The 12,781-nt window shown below is 39.4% G+C and overlaps 1 protein-coding gene across 1 annotated transcript in view; it reads right to left on the bottom strand.

Moving 5' to 3' along the window:
• The window catches only part of TMEM117 (transmembrane protein 117), a 239,251-nt gene extending 227,131 nt beyond the window's left edge, over positions 1-12,120 (bottom strand). The window contains exon 1 of the mRNA XM_030480479.1: positions 11,913-12,120. The gene's annotated coding sequence lies outside the window, so the exon portion shown is untranslated. The remainder of the gene's footprint in view (positions 1-11,912) is intronic.
• Positions 12,121-12,781: the final 661 nt, after the last annotated feature.

The raw sequence follows: 12,781 nt of genomic DNA, 5'->3' as shown, positions 1-12,781 counted from the left end.
CCACAAAAGAGATCACATTCTTCCTGCACCTACACACTAAAAAAAAAAATCTCTTCAGCTCAGATGGAAACCCATGCTACAACTATAAAGCATTCATGAGCATCTTTTCAGAGAGTAAATCAGTGAGCAAGTTTTTGAAGCCCCTAAGTCAATCAAATTAAAACCATGTACTTTTCTAGTAAAGTAACCAAAAGCGTAAGTGCACCTTATACCTCCCCCGTATTGCAGATTTCATGTTGCAATTCATCTCTTAGAGGAAGTTATTTTTTTTTTTCACAAAAAGTGTAATATTTCACTCATATATTAAAAAAGCTGGACCACTCCTATTATTCTTTTTTTTTTTTTTTTTTAATCAAGCAATCAAGATTTAGTTGGTTAAATACACACCTGAACAGCAACAGCTAACAATTAATTTAACCTAACAAGACTATTTGGGCCCACTCACTAAAAACCAGGAACTGCTGGGAAAAGAAGGATATAAACTAACTCTTACCTATGAAACCATCAGCAAGTGAAAAGGCCAGCAGTAAAATTAGTAAGTTGAACTTAAAAAGCAGGTTGAATCAGGACAATGAGTCACCTTGAAACACTAGTTTTGGTAGGTGTGAATGAAACGATTTTACCAGCACTCCTACTACAAAACAGCACTTGTGTAAAGACTATTGTTTTACATTCAGTGTCCAGCAGAAATTGCTGCTGCAGGATCCATTTCCGTAGAGTCACTTTACACTCAAATAGAGGGAATCAGCCTTCTGCACATTAGTCTGTAACTGGAAAGTTCTCTTACAAGACTCTGCTGCCTCAGACAACTCTGGTGCAGGAACACGCGTCAAGTTACAGTATGTTCCAAAATAACGATGCTGTACTAAGAGACAGGTTTCCGTGCTTTTCTATGCCAAAGCAGAAGCACTAGTTTTGTCAGTGAAAAAGCTCAAGGTCTAAACTAAAAAGACTCACATAACCACTCTATTCAAAAGTAAAATAAAAATAAAATACAATTCATTATAAAATCTTGTGTATCCAGAGCTGAAAGATAATTCTAGAGATTGGGAAAAAATGCTGCAGCTTCATCTGAGAAGGGTCTCTGCTATCCCATGTTATCTATACTGACTATGTGCTTGGCTGCTTGATCCACGAAACTGTGGGTCACTTAACACCCATGACATTTCACAGAATCACAACATAGCTGAGGCTGGGAGATTTTCTAGTCCATCACTCTGCTCAGAGCAGGGTTGTATCCAATTGGGTTTTCTGCGTGTCCAAGGTTGGACACTCCACAACTCCTCTGAGCAACCTGTTCCAATGTTCAACCACCCCCACAGTAAAAAGGTTTTTTCATAAGTTAAATGGAACTTCCTGAATTTCAGTTTGCGCCCATTGCTTCTTGTCCTTTCACTGGAAAGCACTGAGGTAAGTCTGGCTCCATCTTCACTCCTCATATCAGGCTTTTAGACAAATCAATAAGATACTCTCCCTTGAGCCTCCTCTTAAGGTTAAACAGTCCCAGCTCTCTCAGCCTGTCCTCCCACTCCTTTCATCTGTGGTTTCACAAATGACTCTTTCCTGGCTTGCTTCTTGGAAAAAGTACTTCATTCCCCTGGGGATTGTGCTTCTAATGTATTTTTCTTACATCCTGGTGGTGTAGGTTGACCCTGGCCACCAGGTAAGCACCCACAATCAGAGGAGCTGCTAGCTCACTCCCTCTACCTTCTCCCCAGGGAAAAAGAATAGGAGAAGAAGTCAGGGGAGAAAATAGGAGAGAAAGAGAGAACACTCATGGGTCAGGATAAAGATGGATTAATGAAGGGAAAAAAGTGAGAATTAATAAAATGTAGTAAGTAAGGATAAAAGAAAAAAAAAATAAAAAGTGATGTTAAGACAATCACTTGCTGAGGCCCCTGAGCAGGCCCCTGGTCAGTCTCTGATACCCAACCCCTATCCCACCCTTTTCTTCTACCTAGTTTTATTGCTGGGCATGATGTCATATGGCATGGAGTGTCCCTTTGGCCAGTTGGGGTCAGCTGTCTTGCCTGTGTCCCCTCCCAAATTCTTGCCCATCCTCAGCCTACTCACTGGGGTGGGAGTGTGGGCAGAGTGGGAAAGAGACAGCCTTGATCCTCTGCAAGCACTGCTCAGCAACAGCCAAAACATCGGCATGTTTTCAACACTGTTTTAGCACATACCCAAAACACAGCACAATATCACTGCTGTGAAGAAAGTTAACTTAATCCCAGCCAGATCCAGTACACCTGCAAAAAACATCCTTGGAACAAAAGATTCCCCGCTTTGAAATTTCACAGTCACAGTTTTGGCAACCCGTATACCACTCACGGTCTATTCATTATCTGCATCCTCAACTTGTTTCTTACTGTCTAAAAGAAGAGGAAGCAGCACATTAAAACATGAAACAAATGGAGAAAAAAATGAACCTAACAACAGTTAGTGTATAACTAAAGAGTTAAATGATTGAAGAACTTAGAAGAAAGAAAAGGCAAAAGTATATAGCCCATGGAAAGTAAGAATGTTAAGTTAATCAGAGATAATGATATTGCAGCTACTAGCACTGCTTTACTACTAGATGTGAAAAACAGAATTGTCTAAAAGAATGTGGAACAGCAACAATGTTTCTATTGCATATTTGGAAAACATGAACAGTGTTTTTCACATTATGTAATGTTGAAATACTTTCCATTAAATCAATAATATGAAAGGATAGTAAACAGCAACATAAATTAAACATTTATTTTTAAATGCCAGGTTGAAGAGTTATTAGAAAAATAAATGAAAGATGTGGTAGTCAGCAATGTTAATCATTAAATTTGTTTCCTAACAACTTCTGAAATGCTGAGGAAATTTCATAGAACTAGAAGAGAGAGAGTTAATGATGTAACAGTATTTAAAAGGTGAATAGGATGACCTACTTAATTACAGGCTTCCCAGGCTGACAGCAAGCACTGGGAAAAATATGGGAAAGGCAGGTTCAGGTCTCAGTTACTGAAAGCAGTGAAGAGGATAAGAACTGCAATAACCAAACGGAAGACAGCGGCACAGGCTGTGCAGCCATGTGATCCCCCCCTTCGCGCATACACACACACTGCAAATTAAAGTAGTCACCAGGTTTGGTGGTGGCCTGACTAGTGCCTCTGTTTCTGCATGAACAACCAGCAATAACACAAGCTGACAGAACACACTCCTTGGAAAACTGCTCTGATGCCACTTTAGGGTATAATGCATTTGTTGGTCAGGTTAGTACCAATATACATATACCTGGAGTCCTCAAGGTATTTCTGTGATCAGATACCTACTGACATTTCAATGGAAAAATGAGAATAACACAAAATCAACATTATACGCAATACACAGATTAACTAGTAGGCTTCCAAGTCACAATAAAGGGCCTTATTTCTGGTTCTATTTAACTTTTTTCAGCAACGAAACAAGAAAGAGATTGCAAATTACCTAAGATAAGGGATACTAAGAATAATGGCAAAAGGACACATTTCTGACGCTAAACTTCTGGACTCTTTGACTTGTTGGGTACAACCTGATACATCTCAAACCAAATGTAAGTGTGGTAGGAACAAATTATACCTGCTGTTTCTATAAGACAGAAAAAAGGGGGAAAAAGAGCTTGGATATAGATTTTAACAAATACAAATGATGTTCTAGCTAAAAATAGTAGAATCTTGGGATCTGGGTGATTAATATGTACTTTTTGATTCTTGTCAAGCAAGTTCTAGTTTGCCAAGATGAATTTAAGCGATGATTTCATCATTTTTGATAGGTTAAATCACAAAAATAAAATTTTGAGCAGAATTTATTACATATATCTAATTTTGCAATAGCAGTGGAACTTGGGACAAAAAGCAGTAGGAAAAACAGAATTTTCAGTGACCTTTTACATACCATGAAACAGAACTTTAGGTATGTAATATAGGGCTTATCAACATTAAAGCAGAAGCTGTACTGGAAGTTTTTGAAGATGATAGTTAAATGATAGACAAAACTTAAACTTGAATGAAGTACTTCTGTTCATCCAGACCAAATTTACTCCTGGTAAGCATGATACTACTTCAAATAGTCTATACCGATTAGATAAAATCACTAAAGAACTGTCTAGTGAGGTGAATTTACATGACTAATTAAATACCTTTTAAGTGCATCTGCTGGCCATATGGATGCTTTCAACTGATAGAACTACATGTGATTTCTGATCCAGGAAAGGAAAGGAATAATCAGCTTGCAGCTACTTTGATAGTTCCATATACAGAATTAGAGAAAACACAAATTAAGAAAAAGTGGAATCTGAGTTCAGCCTTCCACGGACACTGCTTAACCACACTGTCCAAGTTTATCGCAATGGTAGAAGAAGACTTCAGAAAGGCAGAATTAAAGCTGGAAGACAAAAGGTCAGAAAAATAGTAAGTGATAGCAGGTCTTTGGGGAAAAAAAAATGTTTTGATGTTGCTGAACTCTAGCAAGAAAAATACAACATCACATGTTTTATTTAGTATGAGCTTTATATTCTTTCTATGTAAGCAGGCCTCAGATTACTATCTGACAGGAAAATAATTTAAGCTTTGTTGGCTTCTTCAATAGTAAAGAAAAATTTGATCAAAAATAATGACAGGTAATTTGTTAAACCCATGAAAAACCAGAGGGTGAAAAAAGTCTCATGTTTTCAATTAATATAGCTCATTATGTTCTTCCAAACTGTAATGAACAACTGTACTTTGTGTAACTACATTATAACAATACATTGCCTCTGTAAAACAAACAAACAAACAAACAAACAAACAACAGTCTGAAGGCTTTACTGCGTTGTCATATAAATCCCCTGTGTCTTGATCCTATTTCTATTAGAACAAAAGTAGGTGTAGCATGACACAAAAAATTTACACCTTGACAAAAGTACTGCTTTTAAACTCGAGCACAGTGTTTTAACTGTGCTCGAGTTTAAAAGCAGTACTTTTGTACTGCTTTTAAACTCGAGTCATTTAATTGTTTGAGTAATTAACTCAAACAATTAAATGACTTAATTTTCAAATCTCTGCATACCTGAAATTGGAGTACGTTATCTAATACAATCAAAGGAGTCTGAGAGCTGATCATGCACTGTCATGTACAACTGACTGGATCAGGGGAACAGAAACACGGCCAGGGCAGGGAGTACTACGAGGCACTGACTGCAGTGTTGGATGTCTCGATAGAGGCTGTGGCAAACCGGACACTGCACTAACAAAACCAAGGAGCAAACCTATCCCTGCCGAAACAGACACACATGTGTCTTGTGCAAAGCATGGCTAGTCCAAGCAGCGGATCAAACCCCAGGAATATAAGTGAGCTACACTTGCTAACAACTTCAATGTGACTGTCCAAACAGTAGCACTTGGTGAATCAGAACTATAATCTCACTGAAAATAACCAAATGTACCACTATTAAATATGAGTGAGCTAATCATAGGCTGAAGATAATTCATGAAGGACTCGTACACACTGCTACCCTACAGAGTTGGATTTTTGCTGTCAGATTTTTAGTTCTGGACAAGTGATGAGAAGACCAAGTTTTATGACCTTTTTTTAAAGCTTCTTCTCATCATATATAGGGATATGCAGTATCTATTATGGAAATAAACATTTTTTCAATGGCTGATGAATAGCCTGTGACAAATGCCTGTTATTTTTAGCTTACGCTAATGCACTGTGAAGAAGCATAGTTGGACAAAAAAAAAAATTACAATGATAAATGTAATAATTTATTTAGCAGCTGGAAATCTATTGAAAATGGACAGGCACTTTGAATAAGTGCCTGAGAGAACAAGGAAGAACGTACAGTGCGGTCAGAATGTCCTTTGTTTGTTTATTGAATTTCCTTTCGTTTATAAGAGCAGTGCGTGCATTATAGAGTCTTTTGGGACTAAACTGAAGCAGTGGAGACCTCCAGCCTGTGCTGAGACATAGCACACATCTGGGTTTGTGTGTGAGGGTCTTATTCTGCTGGAAACTAAATGCAAGGAGCTGAGCATTAACAGTCTTAAATGCTAGAAGGAAACAAAGCAACTACTTCAGGTTTTACTGCAAGTCCTCCTACCCTTCCTCCACATTTTTGTCTATTTAAACAGTGAGCACTGCAGAGAAAGGATCTATGTTAGAGTTATATTCTGTCACATCACAGAGTGCTTTCTGCAAACAATTAGTAATAAAATCCCTAATTTGCCTCATTGAGCCCTTTTGGGATAAAATTTCCCATGTCTTCTTCTTGCTACTATTTTTTAATAGCAATTTTTGGGTAGAAACTGAGTCATTTCTGAGTGACTCAGAAGAAAAGCCTGTCTGACTGGATTCTTCTCCCACCAGTGGGACCCCATGAGTAGGAAGAATCCCTTGTCCCAGGTCCTCCCATTCTTTCACCCCAGCTCTGACATCTCCCAGAAGGTCTTCGCAGTCCTGATCATGCCTTTGTCAGAAAGTAGAATTATCTAACAAGAGTTTGAACCTTTTCTTATTTTATTTGGAAATTCGACTAAGACTGTAAAATGGCAATGAGAAGCATACAAGTATCTATTAGAGGGAACCTGATATTCAAATGATAAGGAAATGGTAGGATCATCACATCCTAAGAGTAGTGGTCAATGGCTCAACATCTGGGTGGAGATCAGTGACGAGTTGTATCCCTCAGGGGTCCATATTGAGACCACTGCTTTTTAATATCTTCATCAATGACACGGACAGTGAGATCAAGTGCATCCTCAGCAAGTTTGCAGATAACACCAAGCTGAGTGGTGCAGTTGACCTTCCTGAGGGAAGGGATGCCATCCAGAGGGACCTGGACAAGCTTGAGAAGTGGGTCCATGTGAACCTCATGAGGTTAAACAAGGCCAAATGCAAGATCCTGCACCTGGGTGTGGGCAACTCCTGGTATCAATACAGGCTGGGGGATGAAGGGATTGAGAGCAGCTCTGAGAAGAAGGACTTGGGGGGTACTCTGCAACACTCTAATTAAGAGAGGAAGTGACTTAGGACTTTGTGTCTCCAGCACAGACTGCAAACAATGCCTTGGCCAGAGTCACGTTTGCTTCATCTGGCATTAGTTTGTATTAACTGTACGTCATCGAGAGAGAAACCATCATCTCTGGAGTAGTGGAAAACAAGATAAACGATTGCACATCATCAGCATTGTGCTGATGTTTCAGCTGATAGTGTTTTAGAATGACTCAATGCACTTATCTAAAGTAAATATTAAAATAAAGTGGAAATAGGTATGAAAAGAATGTAGCCCAGCATCTCTCTTTTGCGTTCACCAGGAAAATTACTGAATCCATGCTAGTGTTGCACCAGTTTATGATTCTAGATCATCTGCCATTAGAAGCAGTTCATACGCTCCTACTAGTAGAGCCTTGTCTATACCAAAGCCAAATTGAATTCTTAATAATTCAAAAGACAATTCTTAATTACTTCAGGGTCATGATATCCTCCATGTGATGTTAGGAAAAACAGAAATATAATCTCTAATTTTTGTAATATGCATTTTTACCTTATCATTGTATCTGCCTTGTTATTATTTTTTAAATGTCTGTAATGACAGGAATATTTGAGTGAGGAAATCTTTGAGAAAATTACTACTTTCCAGAGTACTTAAAACTACCTACTAGCTTATTTAGATCATGCAAACTTCAAATACTGCTCTATGCTCAGACATGACTACTGGCCAGACAAGCCACCCACCTGCAGGTGGTAATTACTGATCTTGGCACATTAGGTCTACTCTAAATCTAGACAGTATTGTGTTTGGTGGCTCCCTGCCAGGACTCACTAGCTTTCTAAAAGGGGTTCTTCAACAGTCACTATGTGCTGGGCTGTCAGTATGATTATCCAGTGGGACTAAGACAGTCCCAAGCACATTTTCTTTCTCATCAAGAAATCCAATGGAGTGAAAGGTAAAGTAGGCCTAATTGACATGAAAACGTGAAAGGAGAGGCTGCTGAAAGACAACAAATGTATCCAGTCTCTTCAAAAATAAATGGATACTGGAACAATTTTCTAGATTGAGATCCAGAGGAAGGTTTTACATGAACATGAACAGCAGCTTATTTTTATCTTGAAGTTTTTTTTTTCTGATACAAGATGTTCATTTTTAAAATAAGTGTTATCTAAGTAGAGCTTCTTCTTGGTGGCAAGACTTCATTCCTGTTGAATGAAGATAATAATCTGGCTTCAGTTACTGCTTTGATACCATCTTTGATCTGGGCTACAGCAATTTAATATACCTTGCTGTAAATAATCAGTATATCTCTTTAGCTACTCACCCTACTGGAGGAGATAATGTCCTGCTTCTGTTTTCTGTGCAGTCTTCCCCTAGAATCCAGTCAAATTTTAAATCTTGGTATTTATGCTCAGGTATATGATGGTCTGGGAAGAAGGCACACATGCACTAGCTTAGTCCTGATAGCTTAAAATGGAATTATGACTTATAAATCTATTCCAAAGGCCTAAGGGAGCTGTCCAGGTTTTACAAAGTTTTTCTTGCTTTCTCTGACCCAAGAATCACTTTGAAGATCATGTAAGATGATTCCTAAAAAAGCTCTTGTGTGCTCTGCACGCAACGAAACATCTTGAATCTGTCATCAATAACTGGCAAAGCAAACATAGGTTTTAAATATTTCTCACTGAAGAGAAAGGGCAAAAGTCAAGAACTGAAGAGGTACCAGTCATAATTCAGAAATGTATTCAAATAACAAACCATGGAGGCAGAACAGAAAATCTGAAAAGAGCAGCTGAAAGCGTGACTGGATCACAAATCATTTTGCACAATGATTTTGCAGTAGTATTAACATGTTAGCTAATCACTACTATTAAAGTAAGTACATGAAATAACAAATGACTCTTGAGAATTTTTTTTTTTTTTTAAAATCACGGAGAGCATGAAACAATTTGACCATCATATTGCTCATTATGCTGTGCATAGAGAACAGAGAGATTCCATGTCTAGCGTCTACCTGCAGATTTACCAGATCAGAATAAGGGCTAGAAATGGACAAAGATATCAAACAAACCATTTTCAGAATCAACTCCTTAATAAGGTCTGAAAGCATTTAACAGAACAGAAGGATTCCCATCAATTGTGCTTTGTTCAGTTGATTTCACAGAATATTTGCTTCTTATTATCAAAGCCTACCAAAACATGACAAGAATCAGCTGTCTACAACTGTCAGGATAGCAAAACCTATTGCTGCAAATCTGTTTACATCTATGGCAATGGCTAGGAAAACCCCAGTACCTCAAACTTGGCTATCTACTATATTGTAATTCAATTTAAAATAGTTGTGTATCTAGCACGTTCCTGGCTGTCCACAGACTACGTCTACTGTGTCAGCTGTTTCAGCAGCCAGAAAAAAAAGCTTCTCAGATTATGAATGTTAAAAGACAGTATGGTTTATTTTCTCATTTATGAGAAATGAACAGAAATACTTCAAAGCATAAAGAAATGAAGAGATATATTCATACTGCTATAAAGACTTGCCGATGAATGTAAAGTGAGAGCTGTCCACACTGTAATAAAAAACACTTGCTATGGCAAGAGAGTTATTAGCTCTTATAGAAATGCTTCTTAATAGCAGACTATCCATAAGCTCTAGCCATCACAAAGAAATATGTTTTTATTTGACTTGAACATAGTGTGTTGGTTGAATAGCACTACATAGACTGAGACTTACAAACAGGTAACACTGGCAGGCTCAGAAGTCAAAGTCCATTTTGCTAGCAACAACTTTCACACATATCCTCAAAGTTATAAGCAAATGCAACTCTAGGAGTGTGATTTCTATCTTCTTTGTTTAGCTACCTATGGGTGTATGGGAATGGAGATTACTGGAAGCAAACAGAGTTGAAGAAATTAAGTTTTCACTTATTTCTGAAAGAAGTAGTAATATTCATTCTTACCCTATATGGAAGAAGATTAATCTTTCTGATGGACTAATTCTCTATTACTATAATTATCTTATGAAAATATGGTTATTTTTGAAGAACATGCTGATGGTGGAAAAGAATAATGTAAGTTGAAGCTTTGAATTGTCAGGATAGAGATCTACAGGCAATGGAGCTCCACAGCAAGACAATGAAGTTGTAATATTGCCCAGGAAAAAGTTTTCCTCTTCAGCTGTTGGAAATGTGTTTAGTGTTTGAAGTGTCACCTCAACATAACTATGGACTTCAATAATAGAAAAAATCTGTGCATTTCCATTGTTAGGTCAAACAATTATAGTCAAACCTGGAACAGGCCTTCCTGGCTACATAACAACAGGATAAAATGTTTGCACATCATTAGGGAACTATGAAGACAGTTAACTAAGAATTCCATAGAGATTATAACTACAGCATTTAATAAACTGGCATAAGAGAAACAGCATTGTTAAATCGATGAAGAAGTAAATCTATAGGGAAAGACAATAAAGACACAGAAAATGAAAACAAGACCCAGAATTCACATTGAAAATGCTGTACCAAAGTCTACTAAAAATATTTCCTTTTTTAAAACGTCATTTATCATTCAGTTACAAGAGTCTTATTAAAATTTGGGGAAGGGCAATATGCTGCCTCTACCAAAACAATCACAGCCTTAACTAGATACAAACCCTAATATATACTGGAAAAAATTAATTCAAGTACACGGAATAAACATAACTAACAAAAAGGAAAAGGTTACTTAATGCATATGCTAACAAATAAACCTGCCTGTTATTATCCTGACCCTCTTATGATTTGGATAGCACTTTTATAATCAAAACCATTTTAGTAAGACTAAAATGCAGAAGTTTAGGCATCTTCAATAGACATAAAATCCTTACTTCTTTGTACTCATGTCTGTGCAATGCTGCTTCTTTGTCAAACATCAAACACTAATAAAAGAAAATATTTGTGATATCGAAATTAAAGAAAAAAACCTTTAGACTTTCAGTTTGTCTTTTCGCCAAAAAGGTGCTATTAAATGCCAGTGTGTACCAGCCTTGTTTCAGAAGAAGCAGATCTTAAGATCCCACTTCTGTACTTCAGAGCCCTCTGGCAGATTAGTGGGAATTGATGTGACCTGAGATAATCAAGGTGATCTGGATGTGGTGACAGACCTTACAGTCTCATACCGCTGTGGTATTTCCATCGAAGCATGGGTTTCCATTGAAAGTACAGTTCCGCAGTCTTAGGTACACACCCTTTTACCACATTGTGACAATAGTAGTGCTCCTGGGGACACACGACTAACTGGATCAAGGAACTGATCTGTCTTTTCAGGACATCTGTCTATCAAGGAAAACTTGTTTTTCCCTTGTAAATTTTCAGCCAAATCCATCCTTTACAAACACTAACACCAACACAGGGGAGGAACCAAGAACATAGGACTTTACTAGGAAAAAGACAAACTACAGCTTTGTTTCCCCTGCTGCTGCAGACCTTGCAGTGAGTCTCAGCTCACTAGCTGGTGACGTGTCTCCATACTGACTTCATATTTGCCAGGCTGGGATTACACAGCGCAACTCACATACTGCAGTTACATTGCTATTTCACATTTCCCAAATAGGACACCAAATCCCTCACCTGTTTAAACTAGGGATCTGACAAAGCACAGGCACCCAGACCTCTCAACACAGCTGACTTCAGAAATTCCAGAGCTGCAGCACTCTGGAGCCTGGGAAGGTGAGCCAGGGAAAGATTACCATGCACTTGCCTTACTCTTCTGTTCTTGCCTGGTCCACTGGGCATATTTAGTATGCCCTGTTACAGCATTTCTTACGCGCTCAGGTTGAATAGTGACCCATAAAAACCCTCCTAACTTCCAGGAATCTGAAGGAATTGTCAGCATCAGGACATTGCACTAAGCGCCTACAGCCCTGTTATATCTTACACTTGCCTGAACATTTTACCTGTGTAGTCTAATCCAGACTCCAGCACAGATGTGCCTGTGAAAGACAGTTAGCAACGGCAAACCTCCATCCAGGCCATGCTTAAATTCATGACACAGGACTTTCCATTGGGAACTTTAAAATAAGACGTTTAGGGAAACTTTGTCAGCACATACTGAAAAGTTGTAAAAGCCTTTGGCTGTGCAGAGAGGCCACTTGCTGAGAAGCAGGTACACCCATGCCCTGACAATCCAGATGAGCATCTCGACTGCCACATTCATGCTGGAAGAGACGAAATCTTCACTATTTCCGTTGATGCAGTGCTACCAAGTAGCATATAATGCAAAACTAACACACAAAGATTGCCTCGTCAGGGGCTTGAGCTCCAACAGCCGTGGTTCTGGGCTGATTTCTGTGCTCTTTACCAGGTGACTGTTTAATACAGAATTGACGGGACACGCAAGCAGCCTTGTGTCCCACCCTGTGGCTCCTTCCCTGCTGCCCCAAGCGAGAGCGGGAGGTCTCCACAGCAGGCTCTTACAGACCAACTCAATCCACCTCAGTTACTTTTCAGCACTTCTCCCTTTCTCCAGGATGACCGCGGGCGCAGGGCCGGCTATGTCGCGCTGTGGGAAGGCAGGCGGAGGGGCGACAGGCAGGACAGAGGCGAGGACAGGGTTGCTCTCGTTCCTGTTTTAAAGCGCCCCGAGGCGCCGTCCGCGGGCGCCGAGCGGGCACAGTGAGGGGACGTCCTGCCCGGAGGGTCCCCGCTGTAGGGGGCAGCAGCAGCAGCACCGCGGGACGCTGGGGCCGGCCCGGGCCGGCGGGTCCCGGAAGGCGCCGCGCTCCCCCCCGGCCGCTGAGTGGCGGCGGCGCATCACGTGAGCGCG

The sequence above is a fragment of the Strigops habroptila genome, chromosome 3 (genome assembly GCF_004027225.2).
Source record: "Strigops habroptila isolate Jane chromosome 3, bStrHab1.2.pri, whole genome shotgun sequence".
NCBI classification, from domain to species: domain Eukaryota; kingdom Metazoa; phylum Chordata; class Aves; order Psittaciformes; family Psittacidae; genus Strigops; species Strigops habroptila.
The sequence above is the reverse complement of the archived record's forward strand: the minus strand, read 5'-3'. Positions and strand labels throughout refer to the sequence as shown.